This window comes from Sceloporus occidentalis, unplaced genomic scaffold (assembly GCF_023333645.1).
Source record: "Sceloporus occidentalis isolate IW3139 unplaced genomic scaffold, rSceOcc1.0.p SCAF_15, whole genome shotgun sequence".
Lineage (NCBI taxonomy): Eukaryota > Metazoa > Chordata > Lepidosauria > Squamata > Phrynosomatidae > Sceloporus > Sceloporus occidentalis.
In genome coordinates this window covers 5,602,642-5,615,817 of record NW_028316995.1, presented here as the reverse complement: position 1 = coordinate 5,615,817, position 13,176 = coordinate 5,602,642, and the positions used below count along the sequence as shown (strand labels likewise).

General features: G+C 45.6%; 1 protein-coding gene across 3 annotated transcripts in view; it reads left to right on the top strand.

The window, feature by feature from the left end:
- LOC149303174 (neurexin-1-like) overlaps positions 1-13,176 on the top strand; it is a 619,545-nt gene that overhangs the window by 104,211 nt on the left and 502,158 nt on the right. The window lies entirely within an intron of this gene.

Sequence of the window (13,176 nt, the reverse complement as noted above, 5' to 3'; positions counted from 1 at the left end):
AGTAAGTAACACACCAAAATAGGACAAAACATTTAAATAACAATATTAATATATATATATATGATTGTTAACAGCAATCACATTCCTATCATGCCCAGGCATACCCAGATTCCAGGATGTACTCGCAGACTTGGCATGATAGGAGTATGATTACCCTATCTACCCCTTCTCACTCCCTTTTTTCCTACCTACCCCTTCTCACTCCCTTCTCCCTATCTACCCCCTATCCCCCCGTCTCACTCCCTTCTCCCTATCTACCCCCTCCTAACTATCTACCCTCTCCCCCTTTGAAGTTCACTTACCTTTCAGGAGTTTTGCGGTGGGGGTGCAAGGCCTCTGTCTCCCAGCTCTGCCACTGTATGGAACAGTATAGAGTGATGGGAGTTATGATGTACTAAAGCATAATTATATAATGAAAAATACATTGGAAATGGTACAGCATAACACCCATCACTCTCACACATTTACCAATCCACACATATACCAATCCACACACATACCAATCCACACACATACCAATCCACACACATACCAATCCACACACATACCAATCCACACACATACCAATCCACACATACACCAATCCAGACATATACCTGTCACGTTTCACCATGCGCTAGCTGGACTTGTTCAAACTTTCCATTTTCATTTCACGTTTCCTGCCACTAGTGGCCGCCCTTGCCACTCAGACCACTCTGACTAATTATCAGGTCCAGCTGCAGTGGCTTACCTGATCAAGTCAGCCTTGATAAACCTGCCCAGCCCTGCAGTCTGGGCCTTGACATTGAAGTTGGAGGACTACCTGTTTGGTTCCTGATTTGTTCCTGTACCTGCCTTGTTTCAGAACCTGTCAGTACCTGCCTTGTTCCAGTACCTGCCTTGTTTCAGAACCTGTCAGTACCTGCCTTGTTCCAGTACCTGCCTTGTTTCAGAACCTGTCAGAACCTGCCTTGTTCCAGAACCTGCCTTGTTCCAGAACCTGCCTTGTTCCAGAACCTGCCTTGTTCCAGAACCTGCCTTGTTCCAGAACCTGCCTTGTTCCAGAACCTGCCTTGTACCTGCCTTGTTCCAGAACCTGTCAGTACCTGCCTTGTTCCAGTACCTGCCTTGTTCCAGTACCTGCCTTGTTCCAGTACCTGCCTTGTTCCAGTACCTGCCGTGTTCCTGAGTTGCGGCCAGCGCCCCACTAAGTGGACTCCCAATAGGAGTGCCCTGCATCGCGACTCCCAGGATGACTGCCCACTAGCGGACTACCCTGGTTGAGTGCCCTGCAAGTGGGCAACCTGCCGTGTGCCCCGGAAGAGGGCTTCAAGTCATGTGCCCCGCAAGTGGGCTTATCTGCCGTGTGCCCCGCAAGTGGGCTTATCTGCCGCGTGCCCCGCAAGTGGGCTTATCTGCCGCGTGCCCCGCAAGTGGGCTTATCTGCCGCGTGCCCCGCAAGTGGGCTTATCTGCCGCGTGCCCCGCAAGTGGGCTTATCTGCCGCGTGCCCCGCAAGTGGGCTTATCTGCCGCGTGCCCCGCAAGTGGGCTTATCTGCCGCGTGCCCCGCAAGTGGGCTTATCTGTCATGTGCCTTGTTCCAGTACCTGCCTTGTTCCAGTACCTGCCTTGTTCCAGTACCTGCCGTGTTCCTGAGTTGCGGCCAGCGCCCCACTAAGTGGACTCCCAATAGGAGTGCCCTGCATCGCGACTCCCAGGATGACTGCCCACTAGCGGACTACCCTGGTTGAGTGCCCTGCAAGTGGGCAACCTGCCGTGTGCCCTGCAAGTGGGCAACCTGCCGTGTGCCCCGGAAGAGGGCTTCAAGTCATGTGCCCCGCAAGTGGGCCTATCTGCCGTGTGCCCCGCAAGTGGGCCTATCTGCCGTGTGCCCCGCAAGTGGGCCTATCTGCCGTGTGCCCCGCAAGTGGGCCTATCTGCCGTGTGCCCCGCAAGTGGGCCTATCTGCCGTGTGCCCCGCAAGTGGGCCTATCTGCCGTGTGCCCCGCAAGTGGGCTTATCTGCCGTGTGCCCCGCAAGTGGGCTTAGCTGCCGCGTGCCCCGCAAGTGGGCTTAGCTGCCGCGTGCCCCGTAAGAGGACTTATCTGCCGTGTGCCCCGCAAGTGGGCTTATCTGCCGTGTGCCCCGCAAGTGGGCTTCCTGCCAAGTCGCGTGACTCTTTATATATATTGTTGTACCACCTCATTCAATACAACTCTTGATCCAGATCTGTTGTCTGTGGTTTATTCCTGCGCCTGTCTGTAACAACCCCAGACCATAGATCATCGTGGGGTACAGACAGAGCCCCTCGTATCCCCTGCACCTGGCCTCCTTATCAACCTGTGTCCTCGGTTCGTGACAGAATGTCAAGGCCAACACAAGGAGTTCGCGGGGATACCTGCAGCACGGGAATCGGTGGTGAACACGAAGACCCAGACACAAAGAGACCACAGGTCCGCAAGCATCCGGAGGCTGCTCCTTGCAGTGGGGGTATGTCACGTTTCACCATGCGCTAGCTGGACTTGTTCAAACTTTCCATTTTCATTTCACGTTTCCTGCCACTAGTGGCCGCCCTTGCCACTCAGACCACTCTGACTAATTATCAGGTCCAGCTGCAGTGGCTTACCTGATCAAGTCAGCCTTGATAAACCTGCCCAGCCCTGCAGTCTGGGCCTTGACATTGAAGTTGGAGGACTACCTGTTTGGTTCCTGATTTGTTCCTGTACCTGCCTTGTTTCAGAACCTGTCAGTACCTGCCTTGTTCCAGTACCTGCCTTGTTTCAGAACCTGTCAGTACCTGCCTTGTTCCAGTACCTGCCTTGTTTCAGAACCTGTCAGAACCTGCCTTGTTCCAGAACCTGCCTTGTTCCAGAACCTGCCTTGTTCCAGAACCTGCCTTGTTCCAGAACCTGCCTTGTTCCAGAACCTGCCTTGTTCCAGAACCTGCCTTGTTCCAGAACCTGCCTTGTTCCAGAACCTGCCTTGTTCCAGAACCTGCCTTGTACCTGCCTTGTTTCAGAACCTGTCAGTACCTGCCTTGTTCCAGTACCTGCCTTGTTCCAGTACCTGCCTTGTTCCAGTACCTGCCGTGTTCCTGAGTTGCGGCCAGCGCCCCACTAAGTGGACTCCCAATAGGAGTGCCCTGCATCGCGACTCCCAGGATGACTGCCCACTAGCGGACTACCCTGGTTGAGTGCCCTGCAAGTGGGCAACCTGCCGTGTGCCCCGGAAGAGGGCTTCAAGTCATGTGCCCCGCAAGTGGGCTTATCTGCCGTGTGCCCCGCAAGTGGGCTTATCTGCCGTGTGCCCCGCAAGTGGGCTTATCTGCCGTGTGCCCCGCAAGTGGGCTTATCTGCCGTGTGCCCCGCAAGTGGGCTTATCTGCCGCGTGCCCCGCAAGTGGGCTTATCTGTCATGTGCCTTGTTCCAGTACCTGCCTTGTTCCAGTACCTGCCTTGTTCCAGTACCTGCCGTGTTCCTGAGTTGCGGCCAGCGCCCCACTAAGTGGACTCCCAATAGGAGTGCCCTGCATCGCGACTCCCAGGATGACTGCCCACTAGCGGACTACCCTGGTTGAGTGCCCTGCAAGTGGGCAACCTGCCGTGTGCCCTGCAAGTGGGCAACCTGCCGTGTGCCCCGGAAGAGGGCTTCAAGTCATGTGCCCCGCAAGTGGGCCTATCTGCCGTGTGCCCCGCAAGTGGGCCTATCTGCCGTGTGCCCCGCAAGTGGGCCTATCTGCCGTGTGCCCCGCAAGTGGGCCTATCTGCCGTGTGCCCCGCAAGTGGGCCTATCTGCCGTGTGCCCCGCAAGTGGGCCTATCTGCCGTGTGCCCCGCAAGTGGGCCTATCTGCCGTGTGCCCCGCAAGTGGGCCTATCTGCCGCGTGCCCCGCAAGTGGGCTTAGCTGCCGCGTGCCCCGTAAGAGGACTTATCTGCCGTGTGCCCCGCAAGTGGGCTTCCTGCCAAGTCGCGTGACTCTTTATATATATTGTTGTACCACCTCATTCAATACAACTCTTGATCCAGATCTGTTGTCTGTGGTTTATTCCTGCGCCTGTCTGTAACAACCCCAGACCATAGATCATCGTGGGGTACAGACAGAGCCCCTCGTATCCCCTGCACCTGGGCTCCTTATCAACCTGTGTCCTCGGTTCGTGACAATACCAATCCAGACATACTAATCCACACATATACCAATCCACACACATACCAATCCACTCATACACCAATCCACTCATACACCAATCCACTCATACACCAATCCACTCATACACCAATCCACACATACCAATCCTCACATACCAATCCACACATACCAATCCACACATACCAATCCACACATATACCAATCCACTCTCATTCACTGTATGCTTTCCTACCTTTCCTCTTTTCTCCTTACAGCTTCTTTTCCTCCTCTTCGCTCCTCTTCTTCAGTTCTTCTGTCTTATTCCGGTTCAGTGGGCGCGGCTTCAGTGTTGTGCGCCGGGATCTGACAACAAATCCCGGCGCACAGCAGCTGTTGCCGCGCGGATCGCAAGGGAGCGATATCGGAGGTCTTTAACAGACCTCCGGCTCCCTTGAGTGATTTTAAGCCGGGTTCAAGGGTTGAACCCCTTTACTGTCCGTCTCTGGACCGCCCCCCGCTAGGTACGCTACTGACTATTGGTTTTTCCCAAGGCAGGCAGTTACGTGTATGTAAACCTGAGTCATACATACATAACACCTCATACATGGTCCTTTATGAAGTATCCATTCATGAAATATTTGCACCCTTCTGTATGATCAAAACGTTTAGTTTGGAGAGGTAAATCAAGGTGTGATCTGGAGTTGTTTACCACTGATTACCACTTAGACATCCACACTTGGATCTGGTGGATTCCTTATTAAAAGTGGTATTGTAAGCAATTATGAAGTGAGTCTTAAAGGGAATCCAACCCTGGATATCATGTATTAGGACAGCCTCATCAGCCAATCTTAATGATGAGCTTTTTCAGCCTGTTGATCACCGTGGGACTAGGAAGAGGAGACGCAGAACATCTCGGAGAAGTTCACTTAAAACAGTTGACCCAGTTAGTATGTCTGAAGACCAACATACATACTTGATTTATTTTTCTGCTTAGCACAGCACTTGTCTAGTACTCTACATTCATATCAAGTGCAGGGGATATGGGAATCCATTCAAACCGCAAAGTGAAAGTATTAAGGTGAGATCAGACCTTAGTTTTATCAGAAATCATATTTCTGTAATGTTTGAGAACAGTCACTATATAACATGTGTTATCGTAGCGTATGATTCCTTAACCCATAATTGGTCATTTTTCTATGAGTCTGAATCGTAATATTATTTTGGAGCTCGTTTCATTAGGACCTGACATTTAACTGAGATCTTATCAAGTAGCTTTTATTACACTGTGGTAAAAGTCACATACTTTTTCAAATAACAAAAAAAAAAAACATTGCACTAGCAGTAATAATCAAAAATGTAAAATGCGTAACTACAGACTACGGCGGACCTCTGTTTATTTAGATACACATGCCAGACTCATTTGACTTAATGCAAAAATATGTTTAATGTACTTGCGCCGGTAGACAGCAATTAGTGTTGTTTCGGCTCTAGTTCATCATGAAATAGATGCATCAGGGCAAAGAGGGTGTTTAAAATATTCAGAATCCGTGTAACAATGGAACTGTGTCATTTCCTGACACGGGCTGATGTATGGAGATAAATTGCCTGCCATTTAAACTAGAAGATTCTGCATATTAAGTTGCATGGAATGAGAATTTCTTTCTCACCCTCTTAGTAATGCAGAATTTTTAATACATCTTCAAGGATATCCAAAAATAGTGAATACAATGATTGATGATTTTTTTATTTTCTTGTGTCACTTTTTTATACTCTTAAATGTTGACACTCCGTATATAAGTTAGTTCCTATAATAATTAGAGTTTTACTTTGTGTTTTAGAAGAAAGTGTATTGTACACCCATATCCTGGACCATCTTTGCTAAATGAAACTACAGCTTCCAATTTTTCCAATTAAAATTCAATAGTAGAATATAAAATATACATATGTACATGTGCCCATACGTGGAAAAGACTTTTATAATTGTATAGAAGCACATGGAGAATATCATAATAAATAAGACAAAAAGCATAAAGGAACAGACTTCTAAAATCTAAACATGGGCAGAAGATCAATATTCGATCCCATGGCCATTACAGAGAAAAACCTCAGAGACACACACAAAAAAAGGGGGGTGAAAACTAGCAATTTAGTCTTCTTTTTTGGAAAAAAAATGCTTGCATCATGATGTATCTGTAATATTCCAGGTCACAATATATATTAAACAAATAGCTATGAAAGCTCTTTAAGGAAGCATTTTTCCCCCATTTGGGCAATAAAGTGCTCTTTTCCCTCAATGTTTGCTTATGAATGAAGGCTTTCATCTACCACTAGTATTATGACCAAATTAAATATAAGAAACCATATTAAATACCGTATTTGCTCGATTATAAGACGACCCCGATTATAAGACGACCCCCCAAAATCTGAATATTAACTTAGGAAAAAAAGAAAAAGCCTGAATATAAGACGACCCTAAAGGAAAAAAGTTTTACCAGTAAATGTTAATTCATGTAAACAATTTTTTTAAATAAAAGCTATGATTGAGAAAAATATTTTTTTTGTTTTTATTTCCTTGTATTTTCCAGCCTGTCCCCCAGTTTCGCACATCTGCCCCCAGGCTTGCCACACCAATATGGCACTGTGGCCCATGATATGCCTTTTAACCCTCTATATGCCACTGTGCCCCATGGTATGCCTTTTGACCCCCTATGTGCCACTCTGCCTCCAGAAATCCCTTATACCCCTATATCCCATTCTGGCATTTAGGGGGTTAAAATGCATATTATGGGGCAGAGTGGCATATAGGGAGGTATAAGGCATTCCAGGAGGCAGAGTGGCATTAAGGGAGTTAAAAGGCATTGTATAGAGCACTCTGCCTCCAGAAATGCCTTATACCCCTATATGCCACTCTCGCATTTAGGGGGTTAAAAGGCATATCATGGGGCAGAGTGGCATATAGGGAGGTATAGGGCAGAGTGCTCTATTAAATGCCCCCTTAACGCCACTATGCCTCCTGAAATGCCTTATACCTCATTATATGCCACTCTGCCCCCTAATATGCCTTTTAACCCCCTAAGTGCCAGAGTGGCATATAGGGGTATAAGGCATTCCAGAAATGCCCTATGCCCCCATTTAACACACACACACACACATACACACACACTTACCGGTGCTTCCAATTTCCTGCTGTATTGCCGAGGCAGCGGGTTGACGTCTCTTTCCGCTGCAGCCGGAAGGAGGTGGAGTTGGCAGCGGGGGTTTTTCTGCGTCCGTCCCGCATACCTTCCCCGGCTGCCAGAGATCAGAGTTCCCCGCACCGGTGCGGGGAACTCTGATCTCTGACAGTCGGGGAAGGTATCCGCGACGGACGCAGACAACCCCCGCTGCTAGCCACACCTCCTTCCGGCTGCAGCGGACGTTGTCTACGCGGATCGCGTAGACGTCAACCCGCTGCCCCGGCAATACAGCAGGAAGCACCGGTAAGTGTGTGTGTGGGGGGGAGACAGGAGGATCCAGGTCCCCTGCAGCGGTGCGGGGAATCTGGATCTTAGTCTCATAATCAGACCTCTATTTGAGGTCTGATTAGAAGACGACCCCGATTAGAAGACGAGGGGTATTTTTCAGAGCATTTGCTCTGAAAAAAACCTCGTCTTATAATCGAGCAAATACGGTATCATAAAAATATTAATACAGGTTAGGAAATAAAGAGATACAAATAAAGCAATCCCCTCACCCAGGGCCGGCCCAAGACATCGTGTTGCCAAGGTCCAAAGACAAAATGCGCACTCCCCCACCAAAACCCCAGCGAAAGCCCGCCCGCATCCATTATGCTGTAATTCACTCTCTCATCTTCTCTATCACAGGGCCGCCAACTATTACAGTTGTAAGGGGCCCAGCTTTGCTGGAGGGCCCGTCTGGGGAGACAACTCTGCCCATTTTTTCTACACCCTCTCCCCAGATTGGAGGAATGGAGGAGAGGCTGTCTCCGTGGCTCCACCCTTTTGAGGAAGTGCACACAGAGGCAAGAATAATTCAGATAGATTTGCGGAGAAAGAAAGGTGCAGAAATGCTTCTCTTTCTCCACAAATCTATCCTGAAAGAACACGCCCCGGGGTGGCAAATTGGCACCCCTATCAAAGTGCTACTTGGGACCCATATAAGGGCCGGGTCTGCTCTAATCAACTCTAATTTACTAGTGAGTGTTTTGGTTTCAGCTCCTTGATATCACTGTATATTATGAAGGTCCAACCCCAGTGATCTTCTGTTGGCTGGCCCTTTAAAAAGCACAGTTAAATCTAGTCAACTAACTGATTAACCTATGCATTATACAATGCTCTTCTTGCAGAGGACGTTGCAAAGGATGGCCCTATAATGCATAATGAATAAAAGCAATTTAAACCACAAGTTAATGCTATAGTGAATAAACCCAAACTGAAAAGAAGCATACTTAGTCGTTTGGCTTGCTTCACGCGTCATATGTATATTGTATTTCTCGAAAAGACATAGGAAGTTGTGCCTGTCACATGTATGAAATCAGGTATATATCTAAGTGATATTCACCAAAGTTGCAACTCATTAAATGAGTTGCTTCCGTTTCTTAACCCAAGAACAAGAATACGGTAATATCACCAACATAACAAACTTGATTTAATACAGTGCATAAAGACTCCATATGTCCTGCATATTTTTAGTATCTTAAATGTACTTGCTCAACTAAACTATAACAAAAGATACAAACATAATCCTTTTTTCTTTAGATTTCATTAGAACCGTTTATCCTCATTCCTTTGGAAATGTCACTTGAATGTTACGTCTCAAACTTTACCATCATATAGTATAAAATATTCTGTTGGTTTCTGAAACAATTTACTGCATTGCAGCAGGGCAACCTTTCATATCTGTGTCCTTGACAAAGTGTGAATAGAAAAAGGATGTCTATCCAACCAGGCCATCTTGACCTTTGCTTCTTCTCCCCTTCACCTGTATGCTATGCACTATATACATAATGGATGCTGTAAGCCAAATCAATTCATTTGCCAAACTAATGCCATCAAAATTGGATTTCTTCCCAACTCGTCTTACTATATATGCATCTCCTTTGGCATGTATCTTTCTTTTTACTAGATGGAGCCACTTATCTTAAAATAGGGAATATTTAATCATGCATGTAGATATTTATTCTCTGTGTTATTTTAAAATTGTCGCTGTATTGAATAGTGAACTAACATGAATCAGGTCCGTGCAATAATCAGAAACATTATTGGTCTACAACTATTAATATCCTCAGCCGGTTTATGTCTATGATAGGTAAGAATATATTACGCAGCTTTGAGTCTCCACATAAGCATATCACTTATAAGATGTGCCTAGAAATATTTTATATGTATTAAACACATTTATATTTTTGGAAAGGAAATATATCAGGCTCAATGTAATAGAAGATGCTGGTAGAAATATCTAAGTAAGTTCATCTCTGAGTATTCTGGCTTTAAGAGAAGCATGGACCATCTTGGTATTATGGAGATGCCCAAGACAGCACATCGATGAAATAACTAAGAACCTCAGGTTACGGTGGCCTTCAATGTGAACTTACTGCTTGACTAGGAACAAACACAGGCCTGGACACTTAATGCACAAAGGCCCATGACAGAAGCGATGAATTGGTTTCTATATTACAAGAAGAATCTACTTTAGAAGTTTAATTTGCTTATTAATTCTACAATGTAAGAGAGAATTGACCTTCCCTACACCCCGTATTCTATAAGCCCATTTCCATACATCTCTGAAGGTTGACACACTTTATCTTAGACTGATTGACTGTTGATTGGACACAATGCAATGCTCGTTTTTGTTTCATTCTAGCTCTTTAGACATCACAGCTACCTAGCAACCAGGATACTAGCGGTAGAATCAATTTTTTCTGTTCTTTTTCCCCTTTTTCCAAGCAGATGCACTACATCCCAGTGTAGCTCTGTAAGAACAATCCTGCCATAAAATATTTCTATCTTTCCTTCATAGTAAATCATCACAATAACAGCCTTTGTTTAGTTGCCAGCTACAGCTCCATGGTAAAGGTTTGTATGTTATTTGTATGAATAGAAATCTGTATTTAAAAAATGCTTTCCAATTTCCTGCCAGCTCCAATGTACATTAAAAGAATATATCAGCATTCTTTTTAAATGTGAAATTGATATAGTGGTCACAAGTTTAAAATGGATTTGATTCAATGAGTCATCTGTTCCTTTTCATATGTGAAAGTAGAGTATTTGTAGAAAATTGTTGACTAAATCAGCTTATATTATAACGTATTTGCTAGCTGTGATATTGACAGTCTATTTTGGTATTTAATGTAATTAATTTTTCAAAACACTATGATTTTATTTTGAAAAATGTAAATAATGCCAATAATGGTTTCGTGAAGCCCTTTTGTTTATACCTTATTTAATCCTATCAGGCTTGCGTGATCGGGGACAAGCTTACATCCAATGTGTCTTTAGAGATAATTACTATAGACTGCTACCCCCAAAAAAGTTGAGGGCTAAAGACAGAAAAAGAAGGAGTGTATAAGAAACTGGAATGGGCAGTACATAGTTTGAAAATGTGGAGCTGGCTATTAGCCAGACATATTTGTTCCCCACGACGCCTAGCAACATACAAACATTGAATCTGGTGGCAAATAAGTACCGTTCAGGCCATCTAGATGACCCATTTTGCCTGATGTAAAGACTCAGTCCTTGGTCTTGTCTTATTTCCCAAATAATTATGTCCCTATCCCATGGATATAGTCGTTCACTGTATTATCTTATACTACTTATGGGAGGCTTTCCCATTTGTCTACCACTCTCTCGATGAAGGATAATGTCCTTACATTACATCTAATCTGTTGACCCTCTAATTTTAGATTATGACCACTTGTTTCCCTTCATTTGAAATAAACTTCTGACCTGTACTTTGATAAAACCCTTTATGTATTTAAATGTTCTATCACATCTTCTCAGTCTCTCTTCTTCAAGCTATTCATATTGAACTATTCCCCACCCTTATTTTCCAAACTCTCTTGATGTGATTGGGGGGGGGTTGAGTTGAATAGAGACAAGGAACTTCCGTGGGAATCACTCTTAGTACATAGAGGCTGTGAATGGTTTTATACCAGGCCAGTTCTGGTATAAAGCGCTAATGGTGGAGCCTTCAAGATAGACACCAATACTGTTTTTGTCTGGTTTCTTGGAATTTAGCCATCTGTAACATAGATGACCTGGTAACCACCTGTTCCCAAAACTAAATGAGAGTGTCATATCTCCGTTGCCATTAGTAGAAACTCCAAATCCTTGTTAGATGATTCTATCTTCTCGTCTCAAGAGACCTCATTAACACAGGACATTTTATTAAATTAATTAGTAGCATCATGTCCTCTGTATTCCTCTTATAACAAATCTAAAATAAGTGGTTATGAAAGACTGCATGAAATGGTTGGCACAGAAAGCCTCTACACACTTATTTATTGTACAAAACACTACTCGATTTCTATTACATATTGGCAATATTTTTAAAACACGTAAGTCTAGCTTCTACCTTGTCAGGTCCTTGTGACCTTGGACAAGTCATTTTCTTTCCCAAAGCTGCAAAAAACATTGAGCGGGCAAATCAAATAAGGTAATTTAATCCTTTAAGACACTTTACTTTTTCCTTTGAGAGGATCAGAAAGTGTCTCAAATACAAAATATATATCTTAACTGTTGTGTGTGCAGTTCAATTGATATTATACACATACCGCAAACAAAGCATCATCATTGTGGTTATAATATTTTAATAATGGTAAGATGTGATTAACTCCCCATCCTGGGATTTATTCCAGTTAATTAAAGTAGAAAATATCAGTTTCAGTAGGGCGTATCAGTAATGGTGAAGTCACCTATGTCTGCAAGGACTAATTTTACTTATATGAATGCATAAAATACAATATTTTTATTTTGGGGAAGGATGAACTACTGAGTTATCAATCAATTATAAAATTGCCCGGTTTAGATGGTCAAGAACCATTTTATTCAATTAAAGAACCTCATAGAGAAGTTTTGTCTCCCAGAATAAAATATGTTGTGGGTCTGCAAACGCTGGCATGTTGTTACTCACCTGCCCTCGGCTCCCATGTTGCCGCAGCAGCCTCCACGCAGGAGAGGGAGACCCCCCTCCCGCGCACGGCCATCTCCGCAGCAGCCTCCACGAGGGAGAGGGAGACCCCCCTCCAACGCACGGCCACCTCCGCAGCAGTCACCACGAAGGAGAGGGAGACCCCCCTCCACCGCACAGCCACCCCCGCAGCAGCCTCCACAAGGGAGAGGGAGACCTCCCTCCACCGCACGGCCACCTCCGCAGCAGCCGCCACGAAGGAGAGGGAGACCCCCCTCCACCGCACGTCCACCTCCACAGCAGCCGCCACGAGGGAGAGGGAGACCTCCCTCCACCGCAAGGCCGCTTACACTACCTTCCTCTGAAGTGCCGCGCAGGAGAGGCAGACCTCCTGGTACACGGTGTCCTGCTGCTGCGCACGTACTGCGGGAATTTATGAAGGGAGATTACCCCATCCACAAGATGGCCGCGATTCACAGACACCGGAAGTGATGTCACGAGGGGCTGATGGGAGATTCAGACTTCCTCTGCGGTTCTCCATTTAAACCCCTCAGACCAGTTTCACCTTGCCTTCTGATGGTCGTCTATGCCTTGTGCTAGCACCCAGATAGCGTTTACCTTCTTGATTCCTGTGTTTGACCTGTATCCTGACCTCGGCTTGTTTATAGTTTATCCTGATCTCCTTAATCCTGACCTCGGCTACGTATACCGGCTATCCTGTTCTCCGTAATCCTGACCTTGGCTTGTCTGAACTGCTCTGTCCTGGAGTCCTACCTGACCACGGTGTCTCCAAACTATTTGTACGTGACACATGTAGCCTCTTTTCTTACATTTTTATCGAGGCAGCGCAGTAATATCACATACATTTATGACCCTATTCATGAGCTTACCAGGGGAAAGCAGGTAACTTTTTGGTCCATGATGCAAACCCAGTAACGCAGCCCAG